Source organism: Suncus etruscus, chromosome 5, assembly GCF_024139225.1.
Source record: "Suncus etruscus isolate mSunEtr1 chromosome 5, mSunEtr1.pri.cur, whole genome shotgun sequence".
In the NCBI taxonomy this organism is placed as follows: domain Eukaryota; kingdom Metazoa; phylum Chordata; class Mammalia; order Eulipotyphla; family Soricidae; genus Suncus; species Suncus etruscus.
This window is the reverse complement of record NC_064852.1, coordinates 28,780,839-28,800,629: the sequence shown is the minus strand read 5'-3', so window position 1 is coordinate 28,800,629 and position 19,791 is coordinate 28,780,839. Positions and strand designations below refer to the sequence as shown.

Sequence of the window (19,791 nt, the reverse complement as noted above, 5' to 3'; positions counted from 1 at the left end):
ACCCTAAACTATAGGAAATTGCCATTTTAAATTCACAAATCACATTCTTTTCCACCACTTTGCATCTCCTTCACTTGTTTCATTACTATGGTCTTCTTGGGTTTTCAATACAAAAAAAGAAAAAGAGAAAACAAAATGACTGAAATCCAACTACAAAATTATTTGTAATTATGGTGCTTAAATATTATAGAAAAAAGAAGAAAATTAAAAGAAGCTTTTGCTCATCATCAAATTTTGCATTATCATAAGATCTATTGAAAACTCAGATGTTCAGGTTTATAAATTCTATCTACCTATGCATTTCTATTTGTCCCACAAATGGATATAAACAATAAACATCTAAATAGTGTCTGCATGTGTCTTGTGTTATGCTAGGACAGGACTGAAAAGGACATACATATCTTCCACAAGATAAATATAAATATATAATCTAGAGAATGTAAAACCAAGGGTGGACCCATCATAGATCACAGGCAAGAAAACTACAAAAGAGAAAGAGAATGGGCTAGAGTGATAACACAATGGTAGGGCAATTGCCTTGCAAGTGGCTGCCCATTAGAACCCCAGAATTGCATATGATCTTCCCTGAGGCAGGAGCAACTTCTGAGTGCATAGCCAGGAATAACCCCTGAGCATCACTGGGTGAGGCTCAAAAGAAAAAAAAAAGGAGAAAGAAATAAAGAAAACTTTCTGGAAGGAGCAACTGTTTAGGTGGATTTTGAAGAATGAATTGGAGTTTTATAGGTGGTCAAGTAGAAAAGAACATTCTTCAAAGTGAAGCCAAGAACACTTGCAAAGGTAGAAAGGTGAGAACATGTATGCATGTCCACCATTCATTGATAATGAAGAAGAAAGGAACTCAAGAAGATCGTGGATAGGTTTTTAGGGGTTAAACTTCCTGGGAGAACACTTTTTATTAATTTGAACTTGCTTATGTTGCACATGCTGTTGTTTCACAATTATTATCCCATTCAATTCTAGTAACAATTCCTAGTCTAGTTTCCATCAGTGTTATCCTCAATACTCCGGTATGATTGGTTCATGAAAGAAAAACAAACTAGCAAGAAAAAGAATTTCGAACCTGATTTAAGAATTTTGAAAAGAAATGGAAATATTTTCTCTAGTACTTAGTCTTCATATCACATCCAACTTGGGCTTGATTATGGCATAGAGAAAAGTATCATTACGTGCAGTGACTGTGCAGCCAAACTATTACTGACACATGTCACTTAATATTCAACATCAAACTGTGAGAGATTGCTGTAAGTCTGGGAGAGGTTAAGCAAATTATCAAGTCACAGCTGATCAAAAAAAAAAAAAAACAAACCTAGAGTCTGTCTAATTCAAAAGATCTATTTGATCTATTCTAGGCCTTCCTAGTAAAGGACTAGAGAGACATCTCCCAGAAACTTTCTGACCTACTCCAGATCCTGAACCAAAGGTGATTGGGGGTGCTTCTTGAAAGGGTTATTATGGACTTCAGAGCATAAAAACCGGCTAACCTTTGCAAAAGCTGGCTCCCTGTGTGTGACACCAGGCGGGGAAAATCCGCGAAAGTACACCGGCCCAGTGGGGCTCAGCTGTGAAAGACTGTGAGTGTGCCCTGTCTATGTCTGTCTACTGTCCTCTTGCGTGAAACTCTTGCGAGTGGGGCAAAAAGAGGCTCAGAGGAGCACGGCCACTCCGCTTCGCTACGCGGCCGTGCACTCTTTCTAAGGAAAGAACTCCATTGCAACAAGAAGGAAAAATCACACTAAGAACGGCGCTATATCACAGAAGCAAACATTTCTCTCTGGACTGTCTTCTCTGTTGCATGCTCGGGCCTAAGATTTGACCCAGTGTGAGGCTTCATCCACGGAGGACTCCCCTCCCTTAGAGGCAAGTCAGCCCATCCAGAAAGGGAGGAGCCAGAGGAGTGTGCTGCCTACATCATATAGACAATGAATACCACCACAACACATAGAAAAACCCACAATACAAGTGTGACAATGGGGAAACAACACAGGCCAGCATCAGACATAGAGAATGAAGATGACAATTCTGAGGACCAGATAATGACTGAACAACTAATCAACCTCTCAGATAAGGACTTTAGACTAGCAATATGGAAGGTGCTCAACAGACTCCAAGAAACCATGGATCGAGTTGAACAGAACACTAATAAGAACCAAGAAAATATGAAGGCAGAAATGACAAAACTCCAAACTGAAATAACATGTCAACTAACAGGACTGAAAAAGTCAGTAAACGAAGTGAATGACAAAATGGATAAGCTCTGGGACAGGGTATCAGAAGCTGAGAATAGACTTGGTGCTGTGGAAGATGAGATACATAACAATTCCATACAGCAGGAGAGATTGGACAAAAAACTTAAAGCAAATGAGCAGACAATGGAAAAATTAGTCAAAGAATGGGAACAGACGAAAATAGAAGTCTATGATAAGATCAACAGAAACAACTTAAGAATCATTGGAGTCCCAGAGACCCAGGAAGAAAATTTCCAGGAAGAATCAATGGTCAAGAACATCATTAAAGAGAAACTTCCAGAGCTAAAGAATATATGTGATCAAATCCTGCATGCCCGAAGAGTACCAACCAAAAGAGACCCCAGAAAAACCACCCCAAGACACATCCTAGTCACAATGACAAATCCCACAGATAGAGACAGAATTCTGAAAACAGCAAGATCAAAAGGGGAAATCATGTTCAAGCAAGCTTCCCTGAGATTTACAGCAGACCTGTCACCAGAAACGCTCAATGCCAGAAAGCAGTGGTGGGATATTGTGACAAGACTGAATGAAATGAATGCTTCACCCAGAATACTATACCCAGTAAAACTCACTTTCCGGATTGATGGAAGAATACATGGTTTCACAGACAAAAAACAGCTCAGAAACTTCACAGACACAAAACCAGTCTTAAGAGAAAAACTGAAAGACCTAATCTAAGACAAGACTACCCAAAAGACACACCAAATTTTGAAATAAAGATGGCGTTAAATCCCAGGACAATTCTTTCTCTCAACGTCAATGGACTAAATGCACCAGTTAAGAGACACAGAGTGGCTAAATGGATCAAAAAACTCAATCCAACCTTCTGCTGCCTACAAGAAACGCACCTGAATAGTCAGAACAAACATAGACTCAAAATAAAAGGCTGGAGAAAAGTTATCCAAGCAAACAACACCCATAAAAAAGCTGGAGTGGCCATACTAATATCAGATAATGCAAACTTTATACTCAGGAAGGTTGTAAGGGACAAAGACGGACATTTTATATTAATCAAGGGGTACGTAGAGCAGGAAGAATTCACTCTCCTAAACATATATGCACCGAATGAGGGGCCAGCAAAATATTTAGTACAACTGTTGACAAATCTGAAAAATAATATCAACAACAACACAATAATTGTGGGGGACCTTAACACGGCTTTGTCAACACTGGACAGGTCAACCAGACTGAAACCCAACAAGAATATACTAGACCTGAGGAGAGAAATGGAAGAAAGAGGCCTAGTGGATATATATAGGACACTCCATCCCCAGAAACCTGGATACACATTCTTCTCCAATGTACATGGGACATTCTCCAGGATAGACTACATGCTGGCACATAAAACATACCTCCATAAGATCAAGAGGATAGAAATTTTGCAGACTACCTTCGCTGACCACAAGGCTCTGAAATTATTTGTGAACTCCAAAGGGACTCAGAAGAAACACTTTAACACCTGGAAGTTAAACACCCTCATGCTCAATAACCAGTGGGTCCGAGATGAAATCAAGGAGGAAATCAAAAGGTTCCTGGAAACAAATGACAATCAAGACACAAACTCTCAGAACTTATGGGACACAGCAAAAGCAGTACTGAGAGGAAAATTTATAGCTTTGCAAGCACACATCAGGAAGGAAGAAGGAGCTTACCTGAGTAGCTTAATGACACAGCTAATTGAACTAGAAAATGCTCAACAAAAGGACCCAAGAATAGGAAGACAGAAGGAAATAACAAAGCTGAGAGCAGAAATCAACGAAGTGGAAACTCAAAAAACAATCCGAAAGATCAACGAAAGCAGAAGTTGGTTCTTTGAAAAAATAAACAAGATTGATAGACCACTGGCAAACCTAACAAAGAAAGAGAGAGAGAGAAACTTGATAACTCGTATCAGGAATGAAAAAGGAGAGATCACTACTGATATGACAGAGATTCAAAGGGTAATCAGAAACTACTTTGAAAAACTCTACGCCACTAAAAATGAGAACCTGGAAGAAATGGATAAATTCTTGGACTCTTATAATCTTCCACGGTTGAAGGAAGAGGATGTAGCATATCTAAACACCCCCATCACCATTGATGAAATTAAAACAGTAATCAAATGTCTGCCGAAAAACAAAAGCCCAGGTCCAGATGGATTCACTAATGAATTCTATCAAACTTTCCAAGAGGAACTACTGCCAATCTTGGCAAGACTCTTTCATGAAATTGAACAAACAGAAACACTTCCAAATAGCTTTTATGAAGCCAACATCACCTTGATACCTAAACCAGACAGAGACGCTACCAAAAAAGAAAATTACAGACCAATATCACTGATGAATGCAGATGCAAAGATCCTCAACAAAATCCTGGCAAATAGGATTCAATGCCTCGTTAAGAAGATCATCCACTACGATCAAGTAGGTTTCATCCCAGGAATGCAAGGTTGGTTTAACATCCGTAAATCTATCAACATAATACACAACATCAATAACAAGAAAAATAAAAACCACATGATCATATCAATAGATGCAGAGAAAGCATTTGATAAGGTCCAACACCCATTCTTGATCAAAACTCTCAGCAAGATGGGAATGGAGGGAACCTTTCTCAATATAGTGAAGGCCATCTACCGCAAGCCAGTGGCAAATATTATCCTCAATGGAGAAAAACTGAAAGCCTTCCCTCTAAATTCTGGCACAAGACAAGGCTGTCCTCTCTCACCACTCCTATTCAACATAGCACTGGAAGTACTTGCTATAGCGATTAGGCAAGAAAAGGATATCAAGGGAATCCAGATAGGAAAGGAAGAAGTCAAGCTCTCACTGTTTGCAGATGACATGATACTCTACTTAGAAAACCCTAAAGACTCTATCAAAAAGCTTCTAGAAACAATAGACTCATATAGCAAGGTGGCAGGCTACAAAATTAACACACAAAAATCAATGGCCTTTCTATATACCAATAGTAATAAGGATGAAATGGACATTAAGAAAACAACCCCATTCACAATAGTACCACACAAACTCAAATATCTTGGAATCAACTTGACTAAATATGTGAAGGACCTATACAAAGAAAACTATAAAACTCTGCTCCAAGAAATAAGAGAGGACACACGGAAATGGAAACACATACCCTGCTCATGGATTGGCAGGATTAACATCATCAAAATGGCAATACTCCCCAAGGCATTATACAGATTTAATGCCATCCCTCTAAAGATACCCATGACATTCTTCAAAGAAGTGGATCAGACACTTTTGAAATTCATTTGGAACAATAAACACCCTCGAATAGCTAAAGCAATCATTGGGAAAAAGAATATGGGAGGAATTACTTTTCCCAACTTTAAACTGTACTACAAAGCAACAGTTATCAAAACAGCATGGTATTGGAATAAGGATAGGTCCTCAGATCAGTGGAATAGGCTTGAATACTCAGAAAATGTTCCCCAGAGATACAACCATCTAATTTTTGATAAAGGAGCAGGAAATCCTAAATGGAGCAGGGAAAGCCTCTTCAACAAGTGGTGTTGGCACAATTGGATAGCCACTTGCAAAAAATTAAACTTAGACCCCCAGCTAACATCATGTACAAAGGTAAAATCCAAATGGATTAAAGACCTCGATATCAGCCCCAAAACCATAAGATATATAGAACAGCACATAGGCAAAACACTACAGGACATTACAGACATCTTCAAGGAGGAAACTGCACTCTCCAAGCAAGTGAAAGCAGAGATTAACAGATGGGAATATATTAAGCTGAGAAGCTTCTGCACCTCAAAGGAAATAGTGCCCAGGATACAAGAGCCCCCCACTGAGTGGGAGAAACTATTCACCCAATACCCATCAGATAAGGGGCTAATCTCCAAAATATACAAGGCACTGACAGAACTTTACAAGAAAAAAAACATCTAACCCCATCAAAAAATGGGGAGAAGAAATGAACAGACACTTTGACAAAGAAGAAATACGCATGGCCAAAAGACACATGAAAAAATGTTCCACATCACTAATCATCAGGGAGATGCAAATCAAAACAACGATGAGATACCACCTCACACCCCAGAGAATGGCACACATCACAAAGAATGAGAATAAACAGTGTTGGCGGGGATGTGGAGAGAAAGGAACTCTTATCCACTGCTGGTGGGAATGCTGTCTAGTTCAACCTTTATGGAAAGCGATATGGAGATTCCTCCAAAAACTGGAAATCGAGCTCCCATACGATCCAGCTATACCACTCCTAGGAATATACCCTAGGAACACAAAAATACAATACAAAAACCCCTTCCTTACACCTATATTCATTGCAGCTCTATTTACCATAGCAAGACTCTGGAAACAACCAAGATGCCCTTCAACAGACGAATGGCTAAAGAAACTGTGGTACATATACACAATGGAATATTATGCAGCTGTCAGGAGAGATGAAGTCATGAAATTTTCCTATACATGGATGTACATGGAATCTATTATGCTGAGTGAAATAAGTCAGAGAGAGAGAGAAAAACGCTGAATGGTCTCACTCATCTATGGGTTTTAAGAAAAATGAAAGACACCCTTGTAATAATAATTTTCAGACACAAAAGAGAAAAGAGCTGGAAGTTCCAGCTCACCTCAGGAAGCTCACCACAAAGAGTGATGAGTTTAGTTAGAGAAATAACTACATTTTGAACTGTCCTAATATTGAGAATGTATGAGGGAAATGTAGAGCCTGTTTAGGGTACAGGCGGGGGTTGGGTGGGGAGGAGGGAAATTTGGGACTTGGGTGATGGGAATGTTGCACTGGTGATGGGTGGTGTTCCTTTTATGACTGAAACCCAAACACAATCATGTATGTAATCAAGGTGTTTAAATAAAAAAAATTATGCATTAAAAAAAAAAGAAGAAAGGGTTATTATGGAGTGTGGTAATGTGGGAGAAGAGTTTTGGGGTTCTTAGCATTTCAGACAATGAGAGGTAGTTCTGACATTTATAAATATATTGACACCAATGTGTACTACTGGTGGCTCACACTTGAATGTGGTTTGATTAGCACAAACTGACCTTAACATGTTAAATACTTATTTAGACACTATGCCTTATGAACTTTGTCACAAAGTGGGTTTTCAGGAGATAATTTATGGCATAGATGGCCTGTTCCTCTCTCCACAAATCCAAGTTCTGATAGACAAGAGGCAGAATAAGTGGAATTAAACTGGTTGGGGAAGATTGGTCTGTATATGTAGTCTGGTGACCCTAATAAATACTAGTTTATAGCATTCATGTTTGATAATATAGAAATATGTACACCAGGGTAGGTTTTGGGTTTTGTTTTCTTGGGACTGCCCTAGACCATATTGGAAGTACAGCTCATAAAATAATATTTTCCCATGCACAGATTCTGCTAGGCTTTTATGTACTCTTTGTTTTAGCATTCCTTACTTCCTAACTTGAACTCACCTCTCTAATGTCTTCTCTGTCTTTTACAGAAAAAAAGGGGAGTTGGTTCTTTTTTTAGTTCTTAACTCACAAAAGAGCTTTGGTGACTTTACCTAGTATCTCTCTTTTCTTTTCTTTTTTTTTTTCGGTTTTTGGTTTTTGGGCCACACCCAGCAGTGCTCAGGGGTTACTCCTGGTTGTCTGCTCAGAAATAGCTCCTGGCAGGCACGGGGGACCTTATGGGACACTGGGATTCGAACCATCCACCTTTGGTCCTGGATCGGCTGCTTGCAAGGCAAACACCTCTGTGCTATCTCTCTGGGCCCTAGTATCTCTTTTCAAAGTATAGAATTTTCACTTAAAAAAGAAGCTTGAGTTGGGGCCAGAGTGGTGGTGCAAGCCGTAAGGCACTTGCCTTGCACATGCTAACCTAGGATGAACATGGATTCAGTCCCCCAGCATCCTATATGGTCCACCAAGCCAGGAGCAATTTCTGAGCACATAGCCTGGAGTAACCCCTGAGCATCACCAGGTGTAGCCCAAAAAGAAAAAAAGCTTGGGGCAGTTGGTGTTTATCTCCATTAGTAGATTTTTATGACAATCTTCCTTAGGAGAAGCAATAATGAGAGGCATCACTAGCACAAAGCACTAGTCTCTCATAAGACTGGCACAGTGATAAGCACATGTGCTTAATTCTCACACGCCACTGGTTCCCATTCAGAAAAAGAAAATACTGCTTAGAGAATTGTTATTACATTAAATTTGCAGAGCTTAGAACAAAAACTGGGATATGGAAATAATCCAAATGTCCAATGAGAGACAAATGAATAAAGAAGCTGTGATAGATAGATAAACAAGGGAATACTATGCAATCAAAAACATGAACCGTGCAGCTCATTTCAATTTAGATCAGGGGTCTCAAACAATTTACCTGGGGGCCGCAGGAGGCAAAGTCGGGGTGATCCTTGAGTGCAAAGTCAGTAGTAAGCCTTGAACATTGGAGGGTGTGACCCAAACAACTAAAACAAAACAAAACAAAGAAAGATTTCTCTAGGGCAGGGCCACAAAATGTTTTACGGAGGGCCGCAAACGGCCCGCGGGTCACAAGTTTGAGACCCCTGATTTAGATGGAACTAAAGGCAATGTAAAGCAAAGTAAATCAGAAGAAAGACTTCATGATCTCAACCATTTGTGATTAACAAAAGAGAAATAGAGGGTCAGCCGAAGAGATATCACAGAGGTAGGGTGTTTGCCTTGCATGCGGCTGACCCGGAAGGGACCTGGTTTGATTCCCAACATCCCAGGTGGTCCTCATGGGACCTGCCAGGGGCAATTTCTGAGTGCAGAGTCAGGAGTAGCCACTGAGCGTTTCTGGGTGTGGCCCAAAACCCAATAAATCAATCAATAAAGTTAAAAAAACAGAAATAGTCAGTATCAAACAATGACAAACCTTTGACCCTGGATCACAGAACTAAGATTATCAAATAATATAGCAAGAGAAAAGAAAGAAAGAAAGAAAGAAAGAAAGAAAGAAAGAAAGAAAGAAAGAAAGAAAAGAAAGAAAGAAAGAAGAAAGAAAGAAAGAAAAAGAAAGAAAGAAAAAAGAAAGAAAGAAGAAGGAAGGAAGGAAGGAAGGAAGAAGAAGGAAGGAAGGAAGGAAGGAAAGAAGAAGAAGGAAGGAAAGAAAGAAAGAAAGAAGGAAAGAAAGAAAGAAAGAAAGAAAAAGAGAAGAAAGAAGAAAGAAAGAAAGAAAGAAAGAAAGAAGAAAGAAAGAAGAGAAAGAAGAGAAAAAAGAAAGAAAGAAAGAAAGAAAGAAAGAAAGAAAGAAAGAAAGAAAGAAAGAAAGAAAGAAAGAAAAAGAAAGAAAGAAAGAAGAAAGAAGAAAGAAAGAAAGAAAGAAAAAAGAAAGAAGAAAGAAAGAAAGAGAAAGAAAGAAGAAAGAAGAAAGAAGGAAAGAAGGAAAGAAAGAAAGAAAGAAAAGAAAAAAGAAAGAAAGAGAAAGAAGAAAGAAAGAAAGAAAGAAAGAAAGAAAGAAAGAAAGAAAGAAGAAAGAAAGAAAGAAAGAAAGAAAGAAAGAAAGAAAGAAAGAAAGAAAGAAAGAAAGAAAGAAAGAAAGAAGGAAAGAAGGAAAGAAGGAAAGAAGGAAAGAAGGAAAGAAGGAAGGAAGGAAGGAAGGAAGGAAGGAAGGAAGGAAGAAAGGAAGGAAGGAAGGAAGGAAGAAGAATAAGAAGTGATATAAAGGCAGTGGTGAAGGGAATTGGGCCTTTTGGGGGATAGTGAAATGCAATGACTATACATAAAAACCGTAAATGTTAACAATATTATAAACATGTTACCTCAACAATAGTTTTTAAAATTAAAACTAAAACCATAAAGACCAAGCAAGATGAGACTCTAGATGTGACTGGCTTCCAAGAGCCCTTGGAAACTGTGCCTCACTAAAGAAGATGATTATTTTGGTCTGTGAGTCTCCTCCGTGTGGATGCTTTCCTCCATCTACTACACCACAGTACAACATGTTCATGGCGATGAAGAGAGAGTTGGGACACAGTAGTATTCTTCAGAACAAGGAACAAAGACCCAAATTTTGCCAACAAAGATGTTCATTTCTTAGCCTTCCTTTTGCCCTGTTGAAGGACTTTGTGCTACTCAAGTAGGGTTTCTTACACAAAAGAGAAAAATTTCTGCAAATGAAGGAACCAAAGAACAGAACCAGATACCCAGAAGTTACTGTAGAAACTTTATACCGACCTGCCTCAGAAACTAGGACAGTTTATCAAAGGTTCCTTCTTATTCGAATCACCAGGAAAGATCTTACATTATTAATGTTTTTAGACTGGGGATATAGTTTTTAGACTGGGAATATAACAGTAGGATACATGCATACATGAGTCCTTCAATTTGATCCCCCAGTACTTCTCATCTTCCCACACACACAGCACACACATGCTTGCATTCTGTAATACACAAAGAAAAATTCCCAATTTTTTTAAATAGTTCTAGAGGGCCAGGTCACAATGATAGTTATTTCAAGTAAAGCTTTTATGGTGACATTTTTTGTTTGCTCTTTGTTCTGGGTCCACACCCATTGAGACTCAGAACCTCCATCTGGCAGTCTCCATCCTCTGTGTTGCTCTTGATAGTGTTCAGGGAACCATGAGGTGGAATGTTTTATCTTGGGGTTATTTAGACCCATACCCAACTGTGCTCAGAGCTTACTCCTGTTTCTGTGCTCATAAAGCACTATTGATTGGGCTCAGAGGCCCATGTTCAGTGTTGAAAATGGACTGTGGGTCAGTCAGATTCAAGTCACAATGCCTTCCTCGCTGTCCTATTTCTCTAGCCCCAGAAACATTAATATTTTTAAGTTTTCTCAGGTGATTTCAGTATACATCAAGTTGGAAAGCCACTGAACCAATTCACAGTGAGTGATCCCTCCACATTGCCTTTAGGTGTTAGTTTAAGAGAGTAGGTTAAAAAAAGAAAAGTTTAAAGGATCTTTAAAATTTAGTAAAGGGGAACATTTGATACACATCAGCCTCTGTAATAATGCCCTACAAACCTGTCAGTTTATAGTGAAGTGACAAGAGTAGCTAAGGGAACTTGCCCTGTAGTGTATGGTCCGACAATTGGTTCACTTTGAAGAATCAGCTAGTTTGAATTATTAGAAAAATTAAATGAAGTGTTTTCTCTGGCTCAGAATTTCCAAGTGTCCCCCTAGGATAAGAACATCCCTTTAGTATGTCTATTTAATTTTATAATATGCACAATGGTCTCCATAAAGTGCCTTGTCCAGAATTTATCAGAGCTTTAAATAAAAGTCAAGATCAGTTGTGATTTAATGATGCATGTTATCCATTTCAACATTAGATTATTTTTTCTTGTCCTCATTGTATTCATGCTCACAGATGGCAACTTTCTCCTTCTAAGTACATACATCTAAATAACACTGAGCAAAAGGAAGGGGGGCAACATGTGTGTCTACAATAAATATTACAGCCAATTAGGCCTCATCATAGTAATTTCTCCAGTCTTGTAATGTTTGTTTACTGAATTTTGTATTTCTGATCTGAAAAATTCTAAGCCCTTCATCCTCATGTTTTCCACTATGGAAATTTTTTCTGTGAGCAGTATTTTCTTCCTTACTATATAGCACATCTCAATTATCAATTAGATGGAAGACGATGCAGACTTAAACTTGTAAATATGTTTGTACACATTTGGAGAAAGCTCTCATACATTTCCTAAAACCCACACATTAATATTGCTTACTTTTCAGCGGGGGTAAATGAGGGTCTCGGAAACCTCTCAGAACAGGCTGGAGTTAAATAATATTGCATGTTTTTCATTTTACTGTGATGAATGCAAAGCTATTAAATAACCTTTTAAAGAGTTGGTGTAATTATCTGTAAACAGTAATGTTACAAAAAAAAAAAGGTCAAGTTGTCCTGCCATTAGATGTTTATGGATATAAACTGGATTTATGTTTCCATAAAACAGGCACCAACTAACTAGATTAATTCCCCACAAACTAAACCAACTGTAGTAATATTTAGACACAATAAAATGATGCCAATTAAAACAATTTTATTTTTTTGTGTCATATTGATTCATGGTGCACTAAAATTAACCAGAGACCTTAAACTCAGAATGGTTGGCAAAAGGCAGCCACATCTCAACGTTATTACCAGCAAGAAGAGCAGTTAAGTGAGATGGTGTGCAATAGTATGAATATTTAATTAATAATTAGTCATGTAATTTCTCCTCAGGAATTATTATCCCTCAAACTGGTTTGTGAATTTAATTATTAGCAGCCTTTTTGTTTCCATGTCCCCTCATTACTGTCAGGATTGATGTAACATAAACTTCATTAAAAATTAAAGCAAGAGTCTTAATTACAAGGCTACCCTGACTGAAGTTAGAATTAGCCAAGTCAGTGATGTGCAAATGAGTGCATTATTTAAGAAACATGCTGGAAGTAGTTATGCTAATGTCGAAGGTTGGCAGTGCAGACCTTTTCACTTGCGGTTGCATATTCATTAAATGCACTATGCAAATTTAATGTAGCAGTCTTAGTAATGCGTTGTTAATTTATTCAGATTTATTGAGTACGACTTGTAAAAAAAAAGTACAAATTTAATTACTCTATCTAGTCGGGATGATATTAGGGAGAGAGGGGAGGTTTAAAATGTGTTGATCTGGATTACCGCGGTGTGATGGAAGATGAGGTATCAGAGGACACAATTTTGATAACTGGGCTTGAAAGGATATTTGATTTACTTATGGAATGATCTAAGAAATCACTAAAATTGCACAAGTTCCCTCCCAATAGGAAAGTAAAAAAGTCTCGATTGTATTAACTTAAGAGCTAAAGCAGTGCTGAGTCCACAGCCTAATGGTTCTAACGACTCTATGGAGACCAGTAAAGGTTATGGATGGATTTCCGCGCCCAGTAAACGGTCTTTGTGGAAATTTCATTGGTGGTTGCCAGTAGCTTTGCTGTTCTGATGACGGACTGGGTGGGACGACTAGGACCCTCGCTATGCTGGCGCAGAGCTTCTGTTCTCTGGCCCGCGTCGCTGACTCACTCTGGGAGGCCAAATACAAGGTTCAGCAGGGAATTGTGATCCTGAGACCATGACTGCACAAGATTCCAGCAGTTGTTTCAGGGACTGGCTGGAGTGGCTTTTGACAATTCTGTGCCTAAGACTTATGATCTCTTCTTTACAGATGAGGAAACTGAGGCTGAGGCTGCAGGATGGATGCAGATGGAAGAGCTGGGACTTGAATCCAAAACAATGTTCCTCCCAACACTGTTTAACAGCTGTCTCCCTGACCCCCTTTGCTCCTTCAATCTGTCTTCTCCCTCTCTTGCACTTCTTTTTACCACTTTTATCAAGGTACTGGGATTTACAATCTGTAAGTCATACTTTCCATTCATACATCATTCCAATTTCACACTCAGATCCAGAACCCACTTCCCTCCACCAATGTTCCAAGGACCCCTTCCTCTCCCTCTCCATTCTTCTATATAAACTCATTTCTATAGATAAAATCTTTAGTTCTGATGACTCTGCCCATTTGTTGTTTCCTCACTCTTTCCTCTTTATCACACACATATGTGTGAGCTCTCTCTCTCCCTCCTCTCTTTTTCTCTTCTCTCTATTGTGGAGGTGGTGACACCTACACACATACAGATAAATAGAGCTAATCTAAAATTTCACAAAATTACAGAGCAATAGTAATTTGATAAAGTAAATTATATTCAAAAACTATATTTTATTTACAGGCATATAAATTAAAAAAATAATGAGTAAATCAGTCTTAAGCATTTTAAAGTTTTTATGAAGTATATAAATTCTAAACATGTAAAAGTAAGCATAAAGAAAATTATGAAAAATTTAAGTGTATAATTTGAAGACTTATGATATTAAAGTTTGTTTTTCTGAAGAAGTATTGGCTTTTGTTAGAAAATATTATATTGGGGCCGGAGAGGTGGCGCTAGAGGTAAGGTGTCTGCCTTGCAAGCACTAGCCAAGGAAGGACGGCGGTTTGATCCCCCGGCATCCCATATGGTCCCCCCAAGCTAGGGGCAATTTCTGAGCATTTAGCCAGGAGTAACCCCTGAGCGTCAAACGGGTGTGGCCAAAAACACAAAACAACCCACCCCAAAAAAAACTAACAAAAAAAAGAAAATATTATATTATAAATATTGCTTAAGGGCTACATTACTAAGTGAAAGATTATAATAAAGTTGGTGTGGATTCTATCCTTCTCCTTCCAGTCTTCCCACAGTCTTTCTTCATTGTCTTTGCTATCTTTTCACTCAAGTTCATTGACTATAAGTTAGATGTACCTAAAAAAAAAAATTACTAGTCTTTAAAAAGAATAATTGCAGCAACCATATATGGGTTAAATTGGAATAAAACAGCTTAAAGTTCAACAAAAACATCTTAAAGTTTCACAAAACATCCATGAAGATTTCAGGGACAAAGAAAACCTAAATGCTTTCTTTCCCCTTGGTCTCCCAGTCCAATGTGCAAGTTACCAGCAGCTTGGTTGGCTGAGAGCCCCTGACTCTTCATCCATCTTCACACAATTTTGAGTTTCTTGACCTCTACATTCACAAAAATGAGTTCTGTACTTTTTTAATACAATTAATATTTTATCATGGTTTGGGGGAGCTACAGCTTCATATTGCTAAATCTTTTGGAGTAAAATCAATACACACTTTATACTGTGCTCTAGTAATGAACAGGTCAAATTATGACTAGCCACACTGAATGTCTGGGTCTTAGCACCCATCTGTGGAACCCTGCCAAGCCCTCTGATATATTCAAACAGCTTGACCTATACATATTGATCTTCATCTGACTGAGGGAGAAACTAAGCACCTCATTTAAGGTAAGTGCATGAATTGATCATAGGCTCAGAGTTGCTCCTACAGAAAAACCTGTCTGAATAACTGATTAATTAGAATCTAAATATACTGTTGGAGAATAAAACATGTGTTTAGAATTGCCTGTATGCCTCCTTTTCATCTTATGTATCCATTTAAAAGTTAGCTACTGTCTATTCCTCTATCTAATCTTTGCCATCCTGTTCGGGGTCGTTTTTTACTCTGTAACATATTTGTGCATGTGAACAAACATGTGCACTTCTGCCATTGAATCACAAACTTCTTTTTTTTTTTTTTTGGTTTTTGGGCCACACCTGGTGATGCTCAGGGTTTACTCCTGGCTGTCTGCTCAGAAATAGCTCCTGGCAGGCACAGGGGACCATATGAGACACCGGGATTCGAACCAACCACCTTTGGTCCTGGATCGGCTACTTGCAAGGCAAATGCCGCTGTGCTATCTCTCAGGGCCTGAATCACAAACTTCTAAGAGAGAATAACCTTATACATTTTTTTAGTATGATGATGCACTGATAAATATTAAGAGCAACCCCTTCAGCCCACCATATAAGCTGTTAATATAAAAATCCCTAAATGCAGAATTGGGGAGAAGTGGTCACATCTCATTATGCAATATACTCTTTTGTGAAACAGATATAATAGGTATAGGTAACCTAGAGCATAGGATGTAGGAAATATGGTGTAAAAAATAAAAAGTGAAAAAAAAGATAAATAAATAAATAAAAAGTGATGAGTTTTGCATATTTATTTGCATAGCTTTTACTTTTATATATTTATTTTAATATTTATTTTATTTTGTATTGATGTAAGTTTTAATAATATTTGCATTAATCAGTTCATCAGTTTTTTTCAAAGTTGCAATCAACTGCAGCTCATTATCAAACAGCAGAAAGAGGTATGTTGTTAAAAATGCCACTGAGGAGCCATGAAAGATAGATTAATGGGCACATGGGACAACCTGAGTTCAATCCTTGGCACTGCTTGTCTTCCTACACACCCAACACTGAACTGAACTACAGTGCATTGTCAGAACTGAGCACTGAACCATCAGGGTTTTTTTATGTTGTTCTTAAATAAATTCTTTGAATTTATTGAATCACCCTGAGACACAGTTACAAAATTGTTCATAATTGAGTTTCAGACATACAATGTACAACACTCTTCACCTGCTACCAATTTCCCGAGTTTCGCTCCTGCACTTCTGCCTTACAGAGCCAGTTTGGCCAGAAATTGAACTCCTATATGATCCAGCTATACCACACCTAGAGATATATCCTAGGAACACAAAAATACAATACAAACATCCCTTCCTCATACCTATATTAATTGCAGCGCTATTTACAATAGCCAAACTCTGGAAACAACCAAGATGCCCTTCAACAGAAAAATGGCTAAAGAAACTATGGTACATACACACAGTGAAATATTATACAGCCGTCAGGAGAGATAAGTCATGAAATGCTCTATATGTGGACGTACATGGAATCTATTATGCTGAGTAAAATAAGTCAGGGAAATTAACAGATGCAGAATGGTCTCACTCATCTATGGGTTTTAAGAAAAATTAAGGACATTATTGTAATTATCCCCAGAGACAAGAGATGAGGGCCAGAAGGACTGGCTTACAATATGAAGCTCACCACAAAGAATAGTGAGTGCAGTTAGGGAAATAGCTACACTAACAACTATCATGACATTCTAGATGAGTGAGAGAAGTAGAATGCTTGTCTCAAATATAAGCAGGGGTTGGGAAGTAGGGAGGGGGACATTAGTGGTGGGAATGTTGCACTGGTGAAAGGGGGTGTTTTGTTTATGACTGAAACCCAACTACAATCATGCTTGTAATCATGGTGCTTAAATAAAGATTTTATTAAAAGAATAAATTAGAAAAAAAAAAACAGAGCTAATTTGTCAGGAGTGGCCCTGACCCTATCCTCCAGGCATTACTGGAAAGGACCTTTAAAGACAAAACCACAGTTAATACAGAGAAAACCATAAAACATGAAAGAATAGATTGTGTCAGGGAAGAACCCCTTGAAACAGAAGTGAGCTTTCTCTTTTCTCGTCAGTGCACCAGCATATGAGCAGAGGATGTCTAACCTATTCTTGCAATGCAAACATTCTACCTCTTGTACCATTGCTCCAGCTTCATCTCCAGCAATTTTAATTGCTATGGAGGCTCCTCCCTATTCCCATTCCCACCTCTAAGTCTCTGCAACTCTCAGAACCTGAGGCTTTGAAACCAGCCCAGCAGTTCTGCCAGGCAGAGGGAGAAAGAACATGGTGTAGAAGGCTGAAACTACTCCTTCCATCAGTGAAAATTCAGTCTGTCTCTACCTAAAGGAAAGATCTGGGACTTTAGTCATTGAACTCTAACAAAAAATGTGCTTGGTCACAAAGAATATAGACAATGAGGGGTTTCATACTCAAGCTAGTTTTTCCTATATAGGACAAATAAACTCAACTCCAAGGAATAGATTGGCTCTACTGCTCCTTATATCCATGAGCCTGATAAACAAAACATAACTCCAAATTAATAGCCACAACATCTCCAATCAGAAAAACACCTCCAATATATCCCCCAAAGGTTAAATCTGGTGACAAAAAAAGATAAGAAATAAAATTCCTCAGAGGCCATTTTAGAAATAAGTGGGCAATATAAGATACTGAATTTTATTTTAAATTACTACTACAAAAAATCAATAAGATATGTCAAACAAAATACTAATAAAGAAGGAAACAAAGAAAAGACATGAGAAATTAAGTGGAGGAAGAGAAAGACAGACAGGGACAGATATAACTGGGGACCGTGACCAAGGGGACTTAGGTTTGTCCCAGCCACGACAGAAATTGAATGACTCTCCACCCAACTCCAACCAACAAACCTACCCTTCTCTTCTACACACTCACAATCCCCAGAAACAAAACAGAGATGGAAAAAAGACTGAGATGTTATATAGTAAAAGTACAATTAGTGTATTTAAAGGAGGACAATTGAACATGCAAAGGAGAGGAAGCAGGCTCAAATAATCAAAATGAAGCCTTAAAGTGAAGCTTAAATTCTAGTAATGATTTAAATAGAATAGGAGAAACAATCTATAGGGTAAATGAAATTCTTCAAAAACCATCAGGCTGTTAGAGGAGAAACATCAGAATAATGGTTATTTCAGAGCATGGAGGGAAAGAGAAGTGAAAAAAGTGCCCACTCAAAGAAATAATGACAAAACCCCTTAAACCAAAGGAAAGAATTAAGTATAGAAATCCAGGAATCTGGTAGAATGCCAGAATTTCTAAATGCAAAAGGACATATAGCAATACAGATAATTATCACATTATCAAAAGTCAATGATATATAAATAATATTAGTATATAATACATGGAGAAATGTGTAACATACTGATTACATATATAATATTTTACATTACATTTTTACATTTACATTTCAAACATATGTAAATACAAATTAGATACATAAATTAAAATTACATACATAATATGTAGCACCCTGATCAAGCTGTCATCAGAATTCATATCAGAAACTTACAGATTAGGAGAGAATAGAATCATATATATAATTCTGATTCTATCATTTGGTTTTGGTTTTGGTCCAACCCAGAGATAGACAGGGTTATTTTGGCTCTGTGCTCAAGGGTCACTCCTGGTAATGCTTGGAGGACTATTCGGGAGGCTGGGGATCGACCTCAGATTGGCTGTGTGCAAAGCAAGCACCTTACCTTTGTAATATCTTTCCTGATCCCTATACATAGTTCTGAAAGAGGAAAACTTCCAGCCAGAAATATTCTGCAAAGTTACCTTTCCAACATGACAGGGAAATAAAGGATTTATCTAGAAAAGAGAAACTAATAAAACTTATCATCATCAGATGTATCTGCAATAAATGCTGAAAGAAGCTCTTTTACAGAAAATGAGAAAGTGAAGAAATGAAATCTTAAATTTGGTTGTAAAGAATTAAAAAAATCAGAAGCATGAACAGAAATAAAAATGAGACAATAACATATCGAAGGGATGAAGAATAATACATTTTCTGTTTAATCTGAAACTAGTGAGTCAATACCAAGTCACATAGACTCACATAATGATCTTAAACATAAACTCAAACATCATGTAAACATAAATCAGAAGTCTGGGCAGAGACATGTGGGATAAATGAAGAAAATCATTAGGTAAAACCATTCAAGGAAATGACAAGGTGTAAACTCATAGATAAAAGAATATCAAAATTATAAAGCAGCTAGAACATGAAATATAAAAAGGTGAAAATGTCCCATATTTCAATCATAATAACATTTAAAGGTAATAACAGAGAAAATGGGCGGTGTTTGTTAAATTGAGTTATAATATTTATACTCAGATATTAAATAAAGATCAAGTTCTCATTTCAATTAGCAATCATCGCGCCTCGGATAAACCTCATTGGCTACGATACTGCCACCGCGCAAAGCTCAAGTTCTAATTTCAAGATACAATAGTGGAACTTGAAGTGAGAATGCTAAGTGAAATTTGTCAAGAAATATAATTACTGGATAGGATAGCTCATGGGTGGAATATAAATAACCAAAGAAAACAAACTGGCAAGATTTAACAAAAATAGCTCAGACTGTGAAAAATATGGTGACTAGCACAGAAAAATGAGAGTGGAGGAATTGAGTTGAAGGGTCATTTTAATAGCAAG

The 19,791-nt window shown here is 37.8% G+C and overlaps 1 pseudogene; it reads right to left on the bottom strand.

Moving 5' to 3' along the window:
* Positions 1-19,442: 19,442 nt before the first annotated feature.
* Positions 19,443-19,562, bottom strand: LOC126010403 (uncharacterized; annotated as a pseudogene).
* Positions 19,563-19,791: the final 229 nt, after the last annotated feature.